This window comes from Stomoxys calcitrans, chromosome 1, assembly GCF_963082655.1.
Source record: "Stomoxys calcitrans chromosome 1, idStoCalc2.1, whole genome shotgun sequence".
Classification (NCBI taxonomy): domain Eukaryota; kingdom Metazoa; phylum Arthropoda; class Insecta; order Diptera; family Muscidae; genus Stomoxys; species Stomoxys calcitrans.
The window spans coordinates 154,347,946-154,368,465 of NC_081552.1; the positions used below are offsets into that span (position 1 = coordinate 154,347,946).

At 38.7% G+C, this 20,520-nt stretch overlaps 1 protein-coding gene across 2 annotated transcripts in view; it reads right to left on the minus strand.

Moving 5' to 3' along the window:
- The window catches only part of LOC106093074 (protein rhomboid), a 311,556-nt gene that overhangs the window by 139,358 nt on the left and 151,678 nt on the right, over window positions 1-20,520 (minus strand). The window lies entirely within an intron of this gene.

Sequence of the window (20,520 nt, forward strand, 5' to 3'; positions counted from 1 at the left end):
CCTGCACCGGTAATCAAAGCACGCTACCAACTCGGCTACCGGGGTTGCAGCGAGAGCCGTTGCCATTGTCTAGCGTTCGAAGTCATCAATACAACTTCCAACAGATGAACAGAATCATTTGCACAATGGAAGCAGTGTAATTGTCGCAGAAAAAAGTCTATCATTACACGAAAACACATGCATTGGGAAAAAGTACAGCTAATAGACATGGTTGTCGAGTGTGGTTAAGGTGGTAATTGTATCATAGAGGCGTTTTCGGAATTAATACGATTCAAATACAAAATTCCAACGCACGGCCCTTGAAGCCATCACACCTAATATGGTTGAAAAGTCTTCAAAGCAAAGACGAAACGTGTCCCATAGTGGTTGGTGTGTATTGCTGTGTCTGACTTTCCTTTTCCATTTGCATAAAGAATCTCCGATAATTGAGCCCGTCTCGAAAGAGAAACAAACGAAAATTGTGAAATCTGATAAACTTCGCCCAAAAAGGCAAAAAAAAAAAATTAAATGAATAGCATCTTTATTTCAAAGTTTTGATTCTTTGGCTCAAACCCAGCAAATAAGAAAAATTCTTAAATTTTGGGCCAACCTTTTTTCACTGTAGCAAGTATAGTCAATATGGGACTATTTTTGACACAGTTATTTGTGTTAGGAGGCCACCGCAGCACAAAAGTAAGCATGTCCGCCTATGGCACTGAGCGTTTGGGTTCAAATCTTGGCGAGAACATAAAAAAAATCTCCTCCCAAGGCTGGCGATATTTGCGAGATACTACATCATCTATCACATTGCGGCAAGCCGTTCAGACACGGCAATAAAAACAAGGCCTCTTATAATTGGGCTTAAACTTGAAACGGGCGGCAATCATTGATGTGTAAGAAGTTTGCCCCTGCTCCTTTATGGAATGTTAAAGGAAAAATTTTGCATTTGTTTTGTGGGTCTAAAATACGACGTCATTACTGAGTGTGGTCCAGATCAGACTATATTTCAATGCTGTTGCTGTAAGTTCGTAAAAGGTAAATTTTTTACCGGATTTTTACAAAAAGTGGTTGATATATATCCGAGGTGGTAGCTATACCATGTTCGGCCCGCCCAAATTTAATGCGTTTTTACTTGTTGCTTGTGAATGTTTTATGAAGCCGATATAAGCACATGGAACGATTAGCAAAAATTTAATTTTATTTTTAAACAACCATCCTATGAAAAACAGCTGAAGCTTAGTTTTATTGCAGAAAACATTATGGCAGGCAATACGTAAGATATGTAAGTTAAAGTTGAACAAGTGGGTGCGGATTATGAGCCTAGATACGCTTCAAAAATGCTTTTTTATACCCTCCACCATAAGATGGGGGGTATACTAATTTCGTCATTCTGATTGTAACTACTCGAAATATTCGTCTGAGACCCCATAAAGTATATATATTCTTGATCGTCGTGAAATTTTATGTCGATCTATCCATGTCCGTCCGTCTGTCCGTCCGTCCGTCCGTCCGTCCGTCCGTCCGTCCGTCCGTCCGTCCGTCCGTCTGTCTGTCGAAAGCACGCTAACTTCCGAAGGAGTAAAGCTAGCCTCTTGAAATTTTGCACAAATACTTCTTATTAGTGTAGGTCGGTTGGTATTGTAAATGGGCCATATCGGTCCATGTTTTGATATAGCTGCCATATAAACCGATCTTGGGTCTTGACTTCTTGAGCCTCTAGAGTGCGCAATTCTTATCCGATTGGGATGAAATTTTGCACGACGTGTTTTGTTATGACATCCAACAACTGTGCCAAGTATGGTTCAAATCGGTTTATAACCTGATATAGCTCCCATATAAACCGATCTTGGGTCTTGACTTCTTGAGCCTCTAGAGGGCGCAATTCTTATCCGATTGGAATGAAATTTTGTACGACGTGTTTTGTTGTGATATCCAACAACTGTGGCAAGTATGGTTCAAATCGGTCCATAACCTGATATAGCTGCCATATACACCGATCTGGGGTTTTGACTTCTTGAGCCTCTATAGTGCGCAATTCTTATCCGATTGGAATGAAATTTTGCACGACGTGCTTTGTTACGATATCCAACAACTGTGCCAAGTATGGTTCAAATCGGTCTATAACCTGATATAGCTGTCATATAAACCGATCTGGGGTCTTGACTTCTTGAGCCTCTAGAGTGCGCAATTCCTATCCGATTGGAATGAAATTTTGCACGACGTGTTTTGTTATAATATCCAACAACTGTGCAAAGTATGGTTCAAATCGGTCTATAACCTGATATAGCTGTCATATAAACCGATCTGGGGTCTTGACTTCTTGAGCCTCTAGAGTGCGCAATTCCTATCCGATTGGAATGAAATTTTGCACGACGTGTTTTGTTATAATATCCAACTACTGTGCAAAGTATGGTTCAAATCGGTCCATAACCTGATATAGCTGTCATATAAACAGATCTGGGGCTTGACTTCTTGAGCTTCTAAAGGGCGCAATTCCTATTCGATTTGGCTGAAATTTCGCAAGACGTTTTTTTATTGTTACTTTCAACAACTATGTCAAATAAAGTACAAGTCGGTTCATAACCTGATATAGCTGCCATATAAACCGATCTGGGATCTTGACTTCTTGAGCCTGTAAAGGTCGCAATTATTATCCGATTTGCCTGAAATTTTGTACGACGGATTCTCTCATGACCATTAACATACGTGTTTATTATGGTCTGAATCGGTCTATAGCCCGATACAGCTCCCATATAAATCGATCTCTCTATTTTACTTCTTGAGCCCACAAAGAGCGCAATTCTTATTCGAATTGGCTGACATTTTACACAGGTCTCCAAAATAAATATAATTTAATTGTGGTCCAAACCGGACCATATCTTAATATCGCTCTAATAGCAGAGCAAATCTTTTCTTGTATCCTTTTTTTTGCCTAGTAAGAGATGCCGGGAAAAGAACTCTTCAAATGCGATCCATGGTGGAGGGTATATAAGATTCGGCCCGGTCGAACTTAGCACGCTTTTACTTGTTTGTAAATTTCTTAACTAGAATTATAATTATAAAATCTGAAAGATTTATTTTAGCAAACAAACAGCTTTTTTTCGTTTGTAAAGGGTGATTTTTAGCTATTACCTTTTTATCATTACAGGTTGAAACAGCTCGCGCATGTTTCGTGGATTTTTTCACTCTCAATCATCTTCAGTTTGGTCTATAATTTAACCATGAATCGTCTTACAAACAAAAAACGCTTGCAAATTATTTAATTTTATTATCAAAATGCGGGCTCTGTTAAGAAAGTTTACCTCGCGCTTCTTCCATTGAGCTACGAAGCTCATTTTTGGTTCAATGGGTGTGTAAATAAGCAACATTGCAGATTTTGGAGTGAAAATCAGCCAGAAGCATTGCAAGAGCTACCACTGCATTCATAAAAAGTCACAGTTTGTTGCGGTTTATGGGCTGGTGGCATCATTGGACCGTACTTCTTCAAAGATGATGCGAATCGTAATGTAACTGTGAATGGTGAGCCCTACCGTGAGAAGATATCCAACTTTTTTTGTGGTTTCAAGACGGTGCCACATGCCACACAGCACGCGTAACAATGGACTTCTTGAGAGGCGTGTTTATTAGATCATGCGATTTAACGCCTTTAGACTATACTTTGTGAGGCTATGTTAAAGCTCATGTCTATACAGACAATCTCGCTTCAATTGACGCATTGTAAGACAATATTAAAGCATTTGTTCGTGAGATACCGGCCGAAATGTTGAAAAATGGTATGTCAAATTTGACTAAGTGAATGGAACATTTGAGACGCAGTCACGTTCAACAATTGAATGCAATAATCTTCAAACATTAAATTATATGGACCGTACTATCGATTCAAATAAAGATTTCATGCATTTTTTTTTTTTTTTTTTTGAATTTGATGTGTTTTTTAACTTTTCTATAGCTTTTAAAATACTACCCTTTAATATCAGTCCAATTTATTTTTTATCTTAAAATATTGTGCGTTGGATTGGCCAGTGAAAACCATGAAATAAGAAATCAAAATTTAAGGATTGCAAGACGAAATACTAATTACTGATAATTGTCCGCAAAAACAACAATCGCGCACAGCTGCAGATGTTTTTGCAAGTTTTTTTTTTTTCATGTTAATACTCGGATAGTCGACTTCTTCTTCAGTTTATCTGAAGCAAGCGTTAAGGACGTACTTCAGTGTTGATTTTTGTGAAATGTTAACACACATCGAAAGAAAAGAACTCAAAAAGAATGCTGAACCGGAAATCGAATGACACGAGTGTGCTTCCGCACACTAACAATGCCTGCCAGTTCCCCATATAAACAAATAGAACAGAAAAGCAAACGAAGGGAACAATAAGGTCATGCCATGCCAATAAGGTCATTTATAAGGATGCGATTTTGAGCAAATGTTTGTCGAGTGGCGAGATTTCTGTCAGAGAAAAGGAACAGAAAATGCGTAGATTTGGCAGAGCCTTTTGTTTTGTTTTTTATTTTTTGGAAACCGAAGAACGGCCGCGTTTTTTCAACGTTCAATTTTGTTTGCTAAAACGACATGTGCTTTAAAATCCATACAATTTCGAAGCATTAACTCTGACAAGCATTATTAAAAGAAATGTAATTTGATATTTTAATGGAGCCAAAATTGTAAAAGTTTTCATCTATCAATACAATTCACGCTCGTTGAGAGATTATTGTCAATAAACATCGACGCTTTAATAAAAAAATCAAAAAGCCATAACACGAAGGATATTTTTTTTTTTTATAAAATTGTAATGAGAACATTACTAGATCAATCATTTTATTTTGATCAAAGCATAAAATGGCAAATTAAAATCTCAAATAAAAGTCAGTGTTGTTCCGCTTCGTATAGAACAGAAAGTATTGTAGAATGCGGAAGGTATCCCTTTTCCTTTCTATTCAAAAGCGCCACATCCGAAATGAGTGCACCAATTATGCGAAATTTTGTTGACTCCCTTATGACCACTGAAAACACAAAAAAAGCATTTTGGATCAGGTGTCTCGGCGTCACCCACCTCCAAAAAGTCCCCAAGCGCATATTAGGCAATAGGGATCTCAAATGAAATGTCTTCGGAAGTAGTGTAAGAATCTGACAATCAACTTTGGGCTCAATTGTCTGGGAGGCTGTACAACACGCAAAACCAATTGGAATGCATAAGTGGTAATAGATTGGACCAACGATTCGCAAGCCCTATCCCGAAAGCAATTTATTGGAACTCCCAAAGTAACTGACGAAGTGGAGGAAACAGGTTTAAAAATAAACTGCCAAAGCGAAAAGAAACTGAAGATATGTTAATAAGAGATTTAGAAGTACATGCACAAAAGTTTAATCTTAGATCCTTTGTCGAGAAGAAAAGGATCCTTGTATAAAAAGGAGAGTGTATGCTCTAATAGGTGGCAGACCGTAGCGCCCTGATTTTAAGCTAATTGTCTGTCTGGATGCAATCTTAGGTAGTCTGTGCCGCTACTCCACTATTAGAGCTGTGATAAAGCCCAGGCCATCTTTGACTAAGTAAGAACTAATACATATGCTGATACTAAGGTAAGCTTCGCGATGGAGGGAAAAAAGCTTACCGAGATAAAGGCAACCAAATTGTCACTTCGACTTCTATCCTGGAAAAGGAAGATAACACACAGGTAACAAAAAATCATAACACCTCCATAAATATGTGTTTATAAAGTTCTTACAGACGATGTCTTTTTCTCATATGTCCTTCAAATAAGCATAACTAAAATTTATACACGAATGTTAAAATAAATATGTATTCGTTTTCTATTTTCATATGACGTATTTGCATGTGGAAAGACAACAATAAAAAACAAGTAAAAACGTGCTAAGTTCGGCAAGGCCGAATCTTATATACCCTCCACCATGGATCACATTTGTCGAGTTATTTTCTCGGCATCTCTTCTTAGGCAAAAAAGAAGGATTAAAGAAAAGAATTGCTCTGCTATTAGAGCGTTATCAAGATATGGTTCGGTTGGTTGGAGACATTTGTTGGTTGGTTGGAAACATTTGTTGGTTGGTTGGAGACATTTGTAAAATGTTAGCCAATTCGACCAATAATTGCGCCCTTTGGGGGCTCAAGAAGTAAAATAGAGAGATCGATTTATATGGGAGCTGTATCAGGCTATAGACCGATTCAGACCATAATAAATACGTATGTTGATGGTCATGTGAGGATCCTCAAGAAATCAAGATCCCAGATCGGTTTATATGGCAGCTATATCAGGTTATGAACCGATTTGAATCTTATTTGGCACAGTTGTTTAAAGTTATAATAAAATATGTTATGCAAAATTGCAGCCAAATCGGATAGGAATTGCGCATTCAAGAAGCTCAAGAAGTTAAGTCCCTAGATCGGTTTATATGACAACTATGTCAGGATATTGACCGATTTGAACCATACTTGGCAGAGTTGTTGGATATCATAACAAAATACTTCGTGCAAAATTTCATTCAAATTAGATAAGAATTGCGCCGTCTAGAGGCTCAAGAAGTCAAGATATAAGATCGGTTTATATTGCAGCTTTATCAGGTTATTGACCGATTTGAACCTCATTTAGCACAGTTGTTGGAAGTCATAGCGAAACACGTCGTGCAAAATTTCATTCTTATCGGATAAGAATTGCGCACGCTAGAGGCTCAAGAAGTCAAGACCCAAGATCGGTTTATATGGCAGCTATATCAAAATATGGACCGATATGGCCCATTTACAATACCAACCGACCTACACTAATAAAAAGTATTTGTGCAAAATTTCAAGCGTCTAGCTATACTCCTTCGGAAGTTAGCGTGCTTTCGATAGACAGACGGACGGACGGATATAGCCAGATCGACATAAAATGTCTCGACGATCAAGAATATTTATACTTTATGGGGTCTCAGACGAATATTTCGAGTAGTTACAAACAGAATGACGAAATTAGTATACCCCCCATCCTATGGTGGAGGGCATAAAAAAAGTAGTTTGAGAGCAACAAGTAAAAGGCGTTAAGTTCGGCCGGGCCGAACTTTGGATAGTCACAACCTCGGTTATATATGTAAACCACCTTTCATCAAAATTTGGTGAAAATTTCATACCTTATGTCCCATATCAATTATATCAAAATATGTGTCGATTTGGACCAAATACTAATCAGTACATTAGCTATATCTAAAAATAAACCGATCTGAACTTATACGACTCTGATGTCGAAAAGCCTAACATAAGTCACTGTGTCAAATTTCAGTGAAATCGGATTATAAGTGCGCCTTTTATGGGGCCAAGACCTTAAATCGAGATATCGGTCTACATGGCAGCTATATCCAAATCTAGACAAAGTTGCATAAAAGTTTCGAAGAGCCTAACACAAAGCACTGTCCCAAATTTCGGCGAAATCGGACAATAAATGGCTGTTTATGGGCCCAAAACCTTAAATCGAGAGATCGGTCTATATGGCAGCTATATTCAAATCTGGACCGATCTGGGCAAAATTGAAGAAGGACGTCGAAGAACCTAACACAACTCACTGTCTCAAATTTCAGCGACATCGGACAATAAATGCGTCTTTTAAGGCCCCAAAACCTAAAACCTAGATATCGGTCTATATGGCAGCTATATCCAAATCTGGACCGATCTGTGCGATATTGCAGAAGTATGTCAAGGGGCTTAACCTAACTCACTGTCCCATGCTCAATTAATGAGCATTTTATGGGCCCAAAATCATAAATCAAGAAATCGGTCTATATGGCAGCTATATCCAAATTTGAACTGATCTGGACTAAATTAAAGAAAGATGTCCAAGGGCCTAACACAACTCACTGCCCCAAATTTCAGCAAAATCGGACAATAAAATTATCCAAATTAACGAAGGATGTCGATGGGCCTTACACAATTCACTGTATCGCATTTCATCAAAATCGGATAATAAATGTAGTTTTTGTGGGCCTTAGACCCAAAACCGGAGGATCGGTCTATATGGCAGCTATATCCAAATCAGAACCGATCTGGGCCAAATTAACGAAGGAAGTCGAAAGGCCTAACACGACTTACCGTCCCAGCGAAATCGGATAATAAATGTGGCTTTTATGTGCCTAAACCCTAAAACGGCGGACCGGTCTAAATAGAGATATTGAGCTATTTCAGCTCAATATCTCTATTTTTCAAGACTGTAGCGTGATTTCAACAGACAGACGGACAGACGGACGGACATGTCTAGATCGTCTTAGAGTTTTACGCTGATCAAGAATATATATACTTTATAGGGTCGGAAATGGATATTTCGATGTGTTGCAAACGGAATGACAAAATGAATATACCCCCATCTTTCGGTGGTGGGTATAAAAATGAATGTAAACGAAAACATTTCATCAAAATACTGAAGATGATTCGCCGAAACTCACTATAAAACTACGATATTCGCATAGACAACCAAACTTTGAAGGCCTTGAAATATTAAGATCGGCCTATAAATAGTGTGTTGGCAATCAGTACAAAGTTCATCTCCGACTTGATGGCCAAATTTCACCGTCAAATTTCACCGTCAAATTTCACAGAAGAATTTTGACAATTTTCGGTTTTCAAAAAATGTGGGGTGGGCCCCCCCAAAAATGAAATCCTTGCTACGTCGCTGATGGCAGCTATATCTAAATCTGGACGGATCGGGGCCAAATGAAAGAAAATCGGGTCCAAATGATTGCATAACGGAAACGATAACGTTGTTGTTAACTATGATATGTAAGTCGTACCCATACAGCTTTTTGCTTTAAGTGACGAGGATGGAGGAAAAGAAGATGATATGATACGTGAAACGAGGATGTGCCGGGAACTATTAAACATGTTCCAATACCACATGATGAGAGTAATTGCAACTCGGATTGGGATGATAGTGACGATGAGCCACTGTCTAGATATAAAAAAAAGTCAATCAAAGTGATTTTGGAGATCCTAAATGGAGATACACTTTTCCAACCTATAGCCAACTTATAACACCAATGGTGCAGTTAGGAGTATACAGGTGAATGTGCATACACCTGTGGTTTTTTTTTTTTTTTTGAAAGATTATTGATAACGATATTCTTGATTTGATAATCAAAAACAATGTCTTATACGCCAATCAAAACAACAGACATAAATTCAATCTTGACCGGGAAGAGTTAAAACGTTTTCCGGGAATTTTATTGTTCAGTAGTTATAACCATCTACCTACAGAGTGAGCATATTGGAGTTTGGATGAAGACCTTGGGGTTCCTTTGGTCGCAAGTACTATGAGGCGAAATACATTTTTATACCTTCCACCATAGGATGGGGGTATACTAATTTGTATACCCTCCACCATAGGATGGGGGTATACTAATTTCGTTATTCTGTTTATAACCCCTCGAAATATTCATCGAAGACCCCATAAGCTATATATATTCTTGATCGTCGAACTAGCCATGCCCGTCCGTCTGTCTGTCGAAAGCTCGCTAACTTTCCAAGTAGTAAAGCTAGCCGCTGGAAATTTTGCACAAATACCTCTTATCAGTGCAGGTCGTTTGGGATTGTAAATAGGCTAGATCAATCTAAGTTTTGATATAGCTGCCATATAAACCGATCTAAGATCTTGATTTCTTGAGCTGCTAGAAGGCACAATTCTTATCCGATTTGGCTGAAATTTTGCATGAGATATTTCATTATGACTAACAATAACTGTGCTGAGTATGGTTGAAATCGGTCCATAACCTGATATAGCTGTCATATAAACCTATCCGATTTGGCTGATATTTTGCATGAGGTGTTTTGTTATGACCTTCAACAACTGTGTTAGGTTAGGTTAGGTTGAAAAAAGGTGCAGATTTCAATTCGCCCATGCCACTATGGAAATACACCAAAGACAGCAATCGGCTTGTTGCGTGCTCTAAAGACCATAAAGTAACCTCTAAAAAGAAAATTTTAAATTAGGAATTCCGTGCTACTTACAAAATCCTTAATTGCTTTCAATACCACTCCCCTAAGTTGGTTCATTCTGATATTGTGTTTCCACCTAAGTTTCCGTACCTGTTGGACGCGAAAGCCGGGCAATGACAAAGGAAATGCTCCGACGTCTTATCATCTTCCCCACATGCCCTACACATGCTATCACTTGCCGCACCGATTTTACATAAGTGAGCTCGTAGTGCTATGTATCCCGTTATGATACCAATAGCTATACTGACCTCCTTCCTGTTTCCTTTCAGTAATAGCCTCGTCTTCTCACGATCTGGATCCCATAGGATTTTCACCGTCCTACCGACCGTTTCGCTGTTCCACAATGTTGCATGCGCATTCGTCGCCCACTCCCTTAACTCGGACTGCTTCGACCCGAAAGGCTTCGGGTTAACCAAGTTTATTGACGGCAGTCCTCTGGCCTTCACCGCCAAATCGTCTGCCCTTTCATTTCCCCTTACTCCGTTATGGCCCGGCACCCAAACGATGCGGATTTTCCCATCGTCAGAGAAGGCGATAATCTCCTTCTTACACTGCAAGACTGTTCGTGACCTTACCGTCCTGGTTGTTATTGTCCTTATGGCAATTTTACTCTCGGTAAAGACTCGACGTCCTCGCGTTAGCACCACACCACTTCACGCACTCCGTGATCGCCCGGATCTCCGCTGCTGGACCGTATTATGGTCAGGCAGTCTAAAACAGATCTCAGTCCCTGGGTTCTCAATGTAAACCCCCAGGCCCACCCTGTCCTCTAGCTTTGATCCATCCGGATAGCATGATCTTCCAGATGGCCATACTAGGGTTCCGCCAATCCAAGACTGTGCCGATGACAGCAGTGCCTCGCACTCGACCTCAAGGTTCATCTCAGGTATCCGATCGAAAACCTCTTCCCTTCCTCCCAGGATTCCTATCGTCGCCTCGATTATACCGCGATGGTATGAGCTGCTTCCATCCTGAATTCATTCTCCCATCACCTTAAGTCTCATAGCCGCAGTGGCTGCCTCACACTTAATTTGTGCTAAGAATAGTTCAAATCGGTCCATAACCTGATATAGCTGCCATATAAACCGATCTGGGGTCTGGATTTCTTGTGCCTCTACGGGGAGCAATTCCTATCCGATTTGGCTGAAATATTGCATGACGTGTTTTGTTATGACTTCCAACAACTGTATTAAGAATGGTTTAAATCAGTCCATAACCTGATATAGCTGCCATATTAACCGATCTGGGGTCTTGACTTCTTGAGCCACTAGAGGGCGCAATTATTATCCGATTTAGCTGAAATTTTCCATGAGGTGTTTTGTTATAACTTTCAACAACTGTGCTAAGAATAGTTCAAATCGGTCTATAACCTTATATAGCTGCCATATAAACCGATATGGGATCTTGACTTCTTGAGCCTCTAAAGGGCGCAATTATTATCCGATTTGGCTGAAATTTTGTACAACGGCTTTTCTCATGACCTTTAACATGCGTGTCGAATATGGCATGAATAGGTTTATAGCCGAATACAGCTCCCCTATAAGCCGATCTCCCTATTTTACTTCTTCAGCCCCTAAAGTGCGCAATTCCTACTAGATTGGGCGAAATTTTACACAATGACTCCATTATTACTATGGTCTCCATTATTCAGTTCAATTTTGGTTCGAAATGAACCACAATTTGATATTGTTCCAACAAAACAATTCTTTTCTTTTATCCTTAGTTTGCTTAAAAAGAGATACCGTGGCAAGAGCTCGAAAAATGCGATCCATGATGGAGGGTATATAAGATTCGGCCCGGCCGAACTTAGCACGCTTTTACTTGTTAGAAAAAACTTGCACTTCGCCTCTATCAGCACAATCATAAGTTCGACTGATAAAATGTTCATAACGCAAATCTAATTGAAAGAAATTCATTTCAATGGAAACTTGTCAGTGGATGAATCTATGATAAAATATTTTGGGCACCATTCTGCGAAGCAGTTTATTATGGGAAAGCCAGTGCGGTTTGGTTATAAGAACTGGGCAGCAACAAGTTCAGATAGATGCTGCTACGCTTTTGATGTTTATTGTGACAAGACTATGGAAGTAACCACTGGTCATTTAGGCGAACGAGTTGTTAAATCTAAGCTTTGCCTATAGTTCCAAAGAAGCACATCGTATATTTCGACAACTTCTTTATAAACTACCATTTTGTTGTGTGAATTGAGACATTTGGTACATAGAGCCACTGGTACAATACGAACAAAAATATGTCCACTCATGGGTATGAGTAGACGTATGTCAAAGATGTGAAGAAAAAAATTCTGAGAGCAGAATATGATTATGGATTTGACAAAGATAATGAAATCGCAATAGTATGTTGGAAATATAACAGTGTTGTAACGATGGCAACACATTTTGATCATATAAATCTACAAGAAAAAGTGAAACGATGATGTAAGAATCGAAGGGAAAAGGTGAACTTTCAAATACGAAGACTTTTCGTCGATTACAACCATACAGAAAAAATATCACGAACATTTTTATATCCTCCACCATAGGATGGGGGGTATACTAATTTCGTCATTCTGTTTGTAACTACTCGAAATATTCGTCTAAGACCCCATAAAGTATATATATTCTTGATCGTTGAGGCATTTTATGTCGATCTAACCATGTCCGTCCGTCTGTCTGTCGACAGCACGCTAACTTCCGAAAGAGTAAAGCTAGCAGCTTGAAATTTTGCACAAATATATTTTTTTATGTGTAGGTCGGTTGGTATTGTAAATGGGCCATATCGGTCCATATTTTGATATAGCTGCCATATAAACCGATCTTGGGTCTTGACTTCTTGAGCCTCTAGAGTGCGCAATTCTTATCGGATTTGAATGAATTTTTATTTTTTTTATGATATCCATAAACTGTGCCAAGTATGATTCAAATCGGTTCATAACCTGATGTAGCTGCCATATAAACCGATCTGAGATCTTTACTTCTTGAGTCTCTAGAGGTCGCAATAATTATCCGATTTGCCTGAAATTTTGTACGACGGATCCTCTCATGACCATCAACATACGTGTATCTTATGGTCTGAAACGGTCTATAGCCTGATACAGCTCCCATATAAATCGATCTCTCTATTTTACTTCTTGAGCCCCCAAAGGGCGCTATTCTTATTCGAATTGGCTGACATTTTACACAGGTGTCCAACTTATAATTTTATTGAGGTCCAAACCGGACCATATCTTGATATCGCTCTAATAGCAGAACAAATCTTTTCTTATATCCTGTTTTGCCTAAGAAGAGATGCCGGGAAAAGAACTAGACAAATGCGATCCATGGTGGAGGGTATATAAGATTCGGTCCGGCCGAACTTAGCACGCTTTTAGTTGTTTCGGTTAAAAATTTAATTGGAAATAAAAGCGTTTTGTATAGAAAAATTAATTGAATCAAACATTTTCATTTGTCATTCCGTTTGCAACACATCGAAATATCCATTTCCGACCCTATAAAGTACATATATTCTTGGTCGTCGTAAAAATCTAAGACGATCTAGCCATGTCCATCCGTTTGACCGTCTGTCTGTTGAAATCACGCTACAGTCTTTGAAAATAGAGATATGGAGCTGAAACTTTGCACAGAAACTTTTTTTGTCCATAAGCAGGTTAAGTTTGAAGATGGGCTATATCGGACTATATCTTGATATAGCCCCCATATAGACCGATCCGCCGAATCAGGAACTTAAGCCCATAAGAGCCGAATTTCTTATACGATTTAGCCAAAATTTGAGACAGTGAGTTGCGTTAGGGCCTTCGATATCGTTCTTTAATTTGGCCAAGATTAGTTCTGATTTGGATATAGCTGCCATATAGACCGATCTCTCGATTTAGGGTTTTGTGGCCATAAAAGGCACATTTATTGTCCGATTTCTCCAAAATTTGGGACAGTATATTGTTTTAGGCTCTTCGCCATATTTCTGCGATTTGGCTCAGATCAACTCAGGACTCAGGTCTAAGGCCCATAAAAGCCAAATTTCTTATCCGATTTTGCCAAAATTTGAAACAGTGAGTTGTGTTGGGGCCTTCGATAGCCTTTGGCCAAGATCGGTTCTGATTTGGATATAGCTGCCATATAGACCGATCTCTCAATTTATAATTTTGGACCCATAAAAGGCGCATTTATTGTCCGATGTCGCCGAAATTTGGGAAAGTGAGTTGTGTTAGGGATTTCGACATCTCTCTTCAATTTGGCCCAGATCGGTCCAGATTTGGATATAGCTGCCTTATAGACCGGTCTCTCGATTTAAGGTCTTGGCCTCTAAAAGGCGCATTTATAATTCGATTTCGCTGAAATTTGATACAGTGACTTATGTTGGGCTTTTCGACATTCATGTTGTATATAGTTCAGATCGGTCTATATTTTAATATAGCTACCAAAATCACCAACATTTTGTTCTACAAAATTGAACAAGTTCTTGTACTTATTAGACCACTGAATGTCGGTGCCGAATTTAGTCCAAATCGGATCATATTCGATATAGCTGCTATGGGGGCATAAATTCTGCACTTTCCACCGGATTATGACGAAAGGTTGTTTGCATATAAAGGGTGATTTTTTTGAGGTTAGGATTTTCATGCATTAGTATTTGACAGATCACGTGGGATTTCAGACATGGTGTCAAAGAGAAAGATGCTCAGTATGCTTTGACATTTCATCATGAATAGACTTACTAACGAGCAACGCTTGCAAATCATTGAATTTTATTACCAAAATCAGTGTTCGGTTCGAAATGTGTTCAAATTTTGACAAATTTTGTTCAGCGATGAGGCTCATTTCTGGTTGAATGGCTACGTAAATAAGCAAAATTGCCGCATTTGGAGTGAAGAGCAACCAGAAGCCGTTCAAGAACTGCCCATGCATCCCGAAAAATGCACTGTTTGGTGTGGTTTGTACGCTGGTGGAATCATTGGACCGTATTTTTTCAAAGATGCTGTTGGACGCAACGTTACGGTGAATGAACACATTTCGAACCGAACACTGATTTTGGTAATAAAATTCAATGATTTGCAAGCGTTGCTCGTTAGTAAGTCTATTCATGATGAAATGTCAAAGCATACTGAGCATCTTTCTCTTTGACACCATGTCTGAAATCCCACGTGATCTGTCAAATACTAATGCATGAAAATCCTAACCTCAAAAAAATCACCCTTTACAATTGAACAATAACTTTTACTTATTAGTATCTGGTCCAAATCGGAACATAGCTGCTATGGGGCATAAGGTATGAATTTTGCACCGGATTTTGAGGAAAGGTGGTTCACATATATGTCCGAGGTGGTGGGTATCCAAAGTTCGGCCCGGCCGAACTTAACGCCTTTTTACTTGTTATCATTTTTTAATTGAATCGGAAAACTTTTAGACTCAACAGCACTGTAATGACTGTCTGTTTTTGAAAAAGTCGAGCCACTCAAGATTTTGATGAAGACTTTCTATATGTAGAAGATAAAACTCCCATAAAAACAGTCTTTCTGCAAGCTCTTTAAATTTCCAAAAATTAATTGAAAATTTCAAAAATTTGCAATCATATTTTTAATTGAAAATACAATTTTCTTAATCGAAATTTTGTTCAATCACCTTTTTCAAAAACTGTGATTGATATTTTTATTTTCGTTGTTGAAGCAGTTTCAATTAAATAATTAATTGTATTAATGATGAAGATGTAAATTATGTACAACAAGTTGAAACGTGTTAAGTTCGGACTTGCCTAACTCTAAATACCCACCACTAATGATATAATAATCATCCTATTTAACTCCACTACCATATCCAAAGTTGTATCTAAATAGGTGGCGGTCTCGATCATATTTTATTCAAGTCCCGACAATTTATATACAAGTAACAGTTTCAGCGAAATCAGGCCATAAATCCGCTTTTAATTGGATTTAGACCCTAAATTGGGAGATCGGTCTATATGACAGCTTTATCAATATAGTCTGATCTGATTCGCATTTGGGTCGGATGTCGGGAAGCTTAAAACAAAACACTGTTTCAAATTTCAGCGAAATCGGGTATTAAATAAAGCTTTTATGGGCTTCAGACCCTTTATCGGCAGATCGGTCTATATGACAGCTATATCCAATTATAGTCCGATCAGAACCATATTTGGGTCGGATGTCGAAAGACTTAATAAAACGCTCTGTTTCAAATTTAAGTGAAATCGGATAAAAAATAAAGCTTAAATGCGCTTCAGACCCTTTATCGGCAGATCGTTCTATATGGCAGCTATATCCAAATATAGTCCGATCTGAACCATATTTTTGTCGGATGTCGGGAAATCGGGAATTGGAATGGGACATCGAGTAATAAATAAAGCTTTTATGGGTTTCAGACCCTTTATCGGGAGATCGGTCCATATAGCAGCTATATCCAAATATGGTTCACGAACTTAACCTGCGTGCAGCAAAATTACAAATTTCAGCTCAATATCTTAATTTTTAAAGGCTGTAGAGTGATTACAACAGACGTACAGACACACGGACATCGTTAAATCGTCTTAGAATTTAGGACAATCCGAAATATATGTACTTGTAGTGTCGGAAATTGATATTTCGATGAGTTGCAAACAAAATAAATTTAATTGAAGGGCATAATTTTATTCTACATATCGAACTTCCGTCAAATTAGCAAAAATTAAAGCTTGTAGGAACCGAACAAGGATAAACGAAAGACCGGTTAATATGGCAGCTATATCAAGTTGTACACTGATATATCAGGTTATAGACTGATATATCAGGGACTCAAGAAGTCAAATCATGAGATCGGGTTATATGGCAGCTATATCTGAATCTGAACTGATATGGCCCATTTGCAATCCCCAACGACCTACATCAATATTAAGTATCCGTGCAAATTTCAAGCGGCTACCTCTACGCATTCGACCGCTATCGTGATTTTGACAGACGGACGGAAGGACATGACTAGATCGACTCAGAACGTCGAGACGATCCAGAATATATATACTTTATGTGGTCTTAGACAAATATTTCGAGGTGTTACAACGGATTGACTAGATTACTACACCCCAATCCTAAGGTGGTGGGATTTTTTTTTTTGCCGACAGTTCTCTTATGGGTTAAAATAAACAAATTATTATACCCTCCCTCTATCATAGGAAGGGGGTATACTAATTTCGTCCTTCTGTTTGTAACTCCTTGAAATATTTGTCTAAAACCCCATAAAACATATATATTCCAGATCGTCATGACATTTTAAGTCGATCTAGCCATGTCCGTCGAATTGGATGAAATTTTACACAATGACTTCTACTATGGTCACCAGCATTCAATTCAATTATGGTCTGAATCGGGCCATAGCAATTCTTTTCCATTATTCCTTGTTTGCCCAAAACGAAATACCGGGAAAAGAACTCGACAAATGCAATACATGGTGGAGCGTAATAAGATTCGGCCCGGCCGAACTTAGCACGTTTTTACTTGTTTCATACTATGTTAATGTGCAATTTTGATGAAAGCGAAAAATCGCGGTCACGCAAAAATGTAAACAAACTAAGCTTACACCAAAGTCATTTTCGCTGTTGTTTCAAACGGCACATGGTACAGTTGGAGAGCAGTCGTAATTCGATATCCTCTGTCGATATCCATTAAAAACGACAATAGCTTAATGCTTACATCATTTCCGTGGGAAGGGCTCGTTATGTTCATTGTTATATTGAAACTAATTTCAGATTTAACGAACGAAGCAATAGAATTGAACATTGCAATAATATGTCATCGCTGAAGAACTTTCGTCTATAAAAATATATTTGAAGAACATGGGGGACTAAAAAAACATTCACCCACAAAGTGTTTCTATTTTAATTAATTAATTTTACATACGTTTTTGTTTGTATTTAAATGCCCTTAATTCGAACTTGATACGAGTTTTAGAAGGATTAATTTTCCAATAACTATAAAGTGGTTCCTATTTACAAGCCTGTATATTATCTTTATATGAAGGACTGGTGAAGACCCTTTTATTTTTTTAAATCAACGAGAAGACCTGAATTTATAGCTCACCCTATGTTAAAATGGAAAGGAAGCTACAATGTGGTAAGCAGGCTTTTGCAATGTCTAGACAGGCCTGAAAAGGGGCTCTAAGCATACAAGTTTATAAAGAACTAGCTGACCCGGGCCCGATCCTTCTGTTACTTTATATGGAACAAAATCTTCCTTGGAATATTTAATTCCGACAAAGTGAATTACCATGCTACGCAAATAGTATATCGCTTGACTAACGGTTTAACATACCGTTACTACCCATATGATCTTTATTGGTCTACGAATTTCATTTTGGATGTAAGGTGTACTCCATTCCTAAATTACTTTATTTCAGCCCGATATTCTCATGATATCTGATTTAGGGGAGTTTTCGGGGGTGAGGCGATCCCCCAGACACTTGGCCCTGAAAAAATATCAGCATTGTGCTCTTCTTTCAAATACCATTTATTTAAACCCCATATTGCCATTGTCTTAGGGGAGTTTACACGATGAGGCGTCTCCCAAACACATGGCCCCAAAATAGGTTATCAAATTCGTTTTCTAATCTCAAATGCCATTCATTTGAGCCACATATGCCCATTGCCCAAAAATTGTTACCCTTTGGGGGGTGTTGTCCTAAATACATGGTCCTACATTTGGATACAAATTCGTATTCTACTCCCACATACCTTTATTTGAGCCCCATATTGCGATGGTCACTAAAAAATTGCTGTTTGTGGGGTATTTTAGAAAAGGGGTAGACCCCCAGAAAATTGGTCCCGAAAGTGGGTATCAATTCTTGCTCTACCCCCCAATACGTTTCATTTAAGCTCCACATTGACTTGGTCGGTAAATATGCCCGATTTAGTGGTGTTTTGAGGACTGGGATGGTCCCCCAAACACTAAGCCCGGAAAATATATCAGCAACGCTCTATTCTCATATATCTATACACCATTTATTTGAACCCCATATTGCCATTGGCCTTAAAATTGGATATAAAATTCGTTTTCTAATCTCATTTAAAATAATTATTGCAAGAGTCAGCAAATATATTCGGTTTGGAGTATTGGCCCTAAAAACTATAAATATTTAGTTCCACTCTCTTTACGACACAAATTGTCTTGGGGAGCAAATACGTCCTATTTGGGGGTTGTTATGGTGGTGGGACGTCCCCTAGACAGTTGGTCCCTAATGTTGATATCAGATACGTGGTCTACCCCCAAATACCTTTAATATGAGCCCCATATTTCCATAGTCGGCAAACGTGACCGGCTTGGGGGGTGTTTTGGGGGATGGGCGGCCACTCAGTGAGTTTGCCTTGAAAATATATATCGGATTCGTGTTCTGCTCTAAAAACCCTCTTATTTGAGCCTCATATTGCGATAGTTACCACATACTTCCTATTTGGGTGGTGTTGAAGTGGTGGGGTGGCCCCATAGACACTTTTCCCGAATATTGATATCAGATTCGTGCTTTACTCCCAAAGACCTTTCATTTGAGCCCCATATTGCAATGGTCGTAAATTTGTCCCCTTTGGGGGATGTTTTTTGGGAGAGGCGGCCCCCAAACACTTGGTCACATATTTGGATATCAGATTCGAATTCTACACTAAAACACCTTTTATTTTAGCCCCATATTCCCATGGTCAGTAAATAAGTCCTGTTTGAGGGGTGTTTTGAGGAAGGGGTGGGCCCCCCAGAAACGTGGTCCCACATTTGGATATCAGATTCGTATTCTACTCGCAAATACCTTTCATTTGAGTCCCATATTGCCATGATCGGTAAACATGTCCGATTTAGGGGTGTTTTGGGGGGTTGGGGTGGTCCCCCTAACACATGGTCCGACAATTAGATATCAGATAAGTTTTCTAATCTTAAATGCATTTCATTTGAGTCCCATATTGTCGTGATTGGTCTAAGTATATGTTTGGTAGGTTTTAGGGTGGGGCGGCCCCCCTAGGTACCCCATCCGAAATTTGGATACCAAATTTTTATTTTTAGGGTACTATATGAGAGCACACAAATTTTCGCTTAAATCTCACCACCCATCTCCGAGATATGGTGTTTCTGAAAATTAGGGTAATGGGGAGGGTCCGCCACCCCTTCAGATATCAAAAAATGTAGAACCCTATTTTCACCACGGGATCATTATGCACCATCTGTGAAAATTTCAAGAAAATCGGTTCAGCCGTTTCTGAGTCTATAAGGAACACACAAACATACAAACAAACAAACACAAATTGATTTTTATATAAGATTTGTGAGAATTTTAGGCTTCATACACATTTTATCCATCTAAAAACAGGCGAAAATGTTTGCCCCCTTAGCAGAACATTACGGCCGTTCTGTTTTCTCCGAGTGTTTGTAAATATATAGACTAAACCGACGAACACTTGGATAAACTGTCCTCATTGACGGTGACTATATGCGGCGAAGGGCCAATTATTGTATAATTATATACTTTAATACATTTCAACTATTTAGTTTTTTTATGATTTGAAAAAAAAACAGCCGGAAACGGAAATAAGGTTTGTCAACTTTTGATGTTGTCGA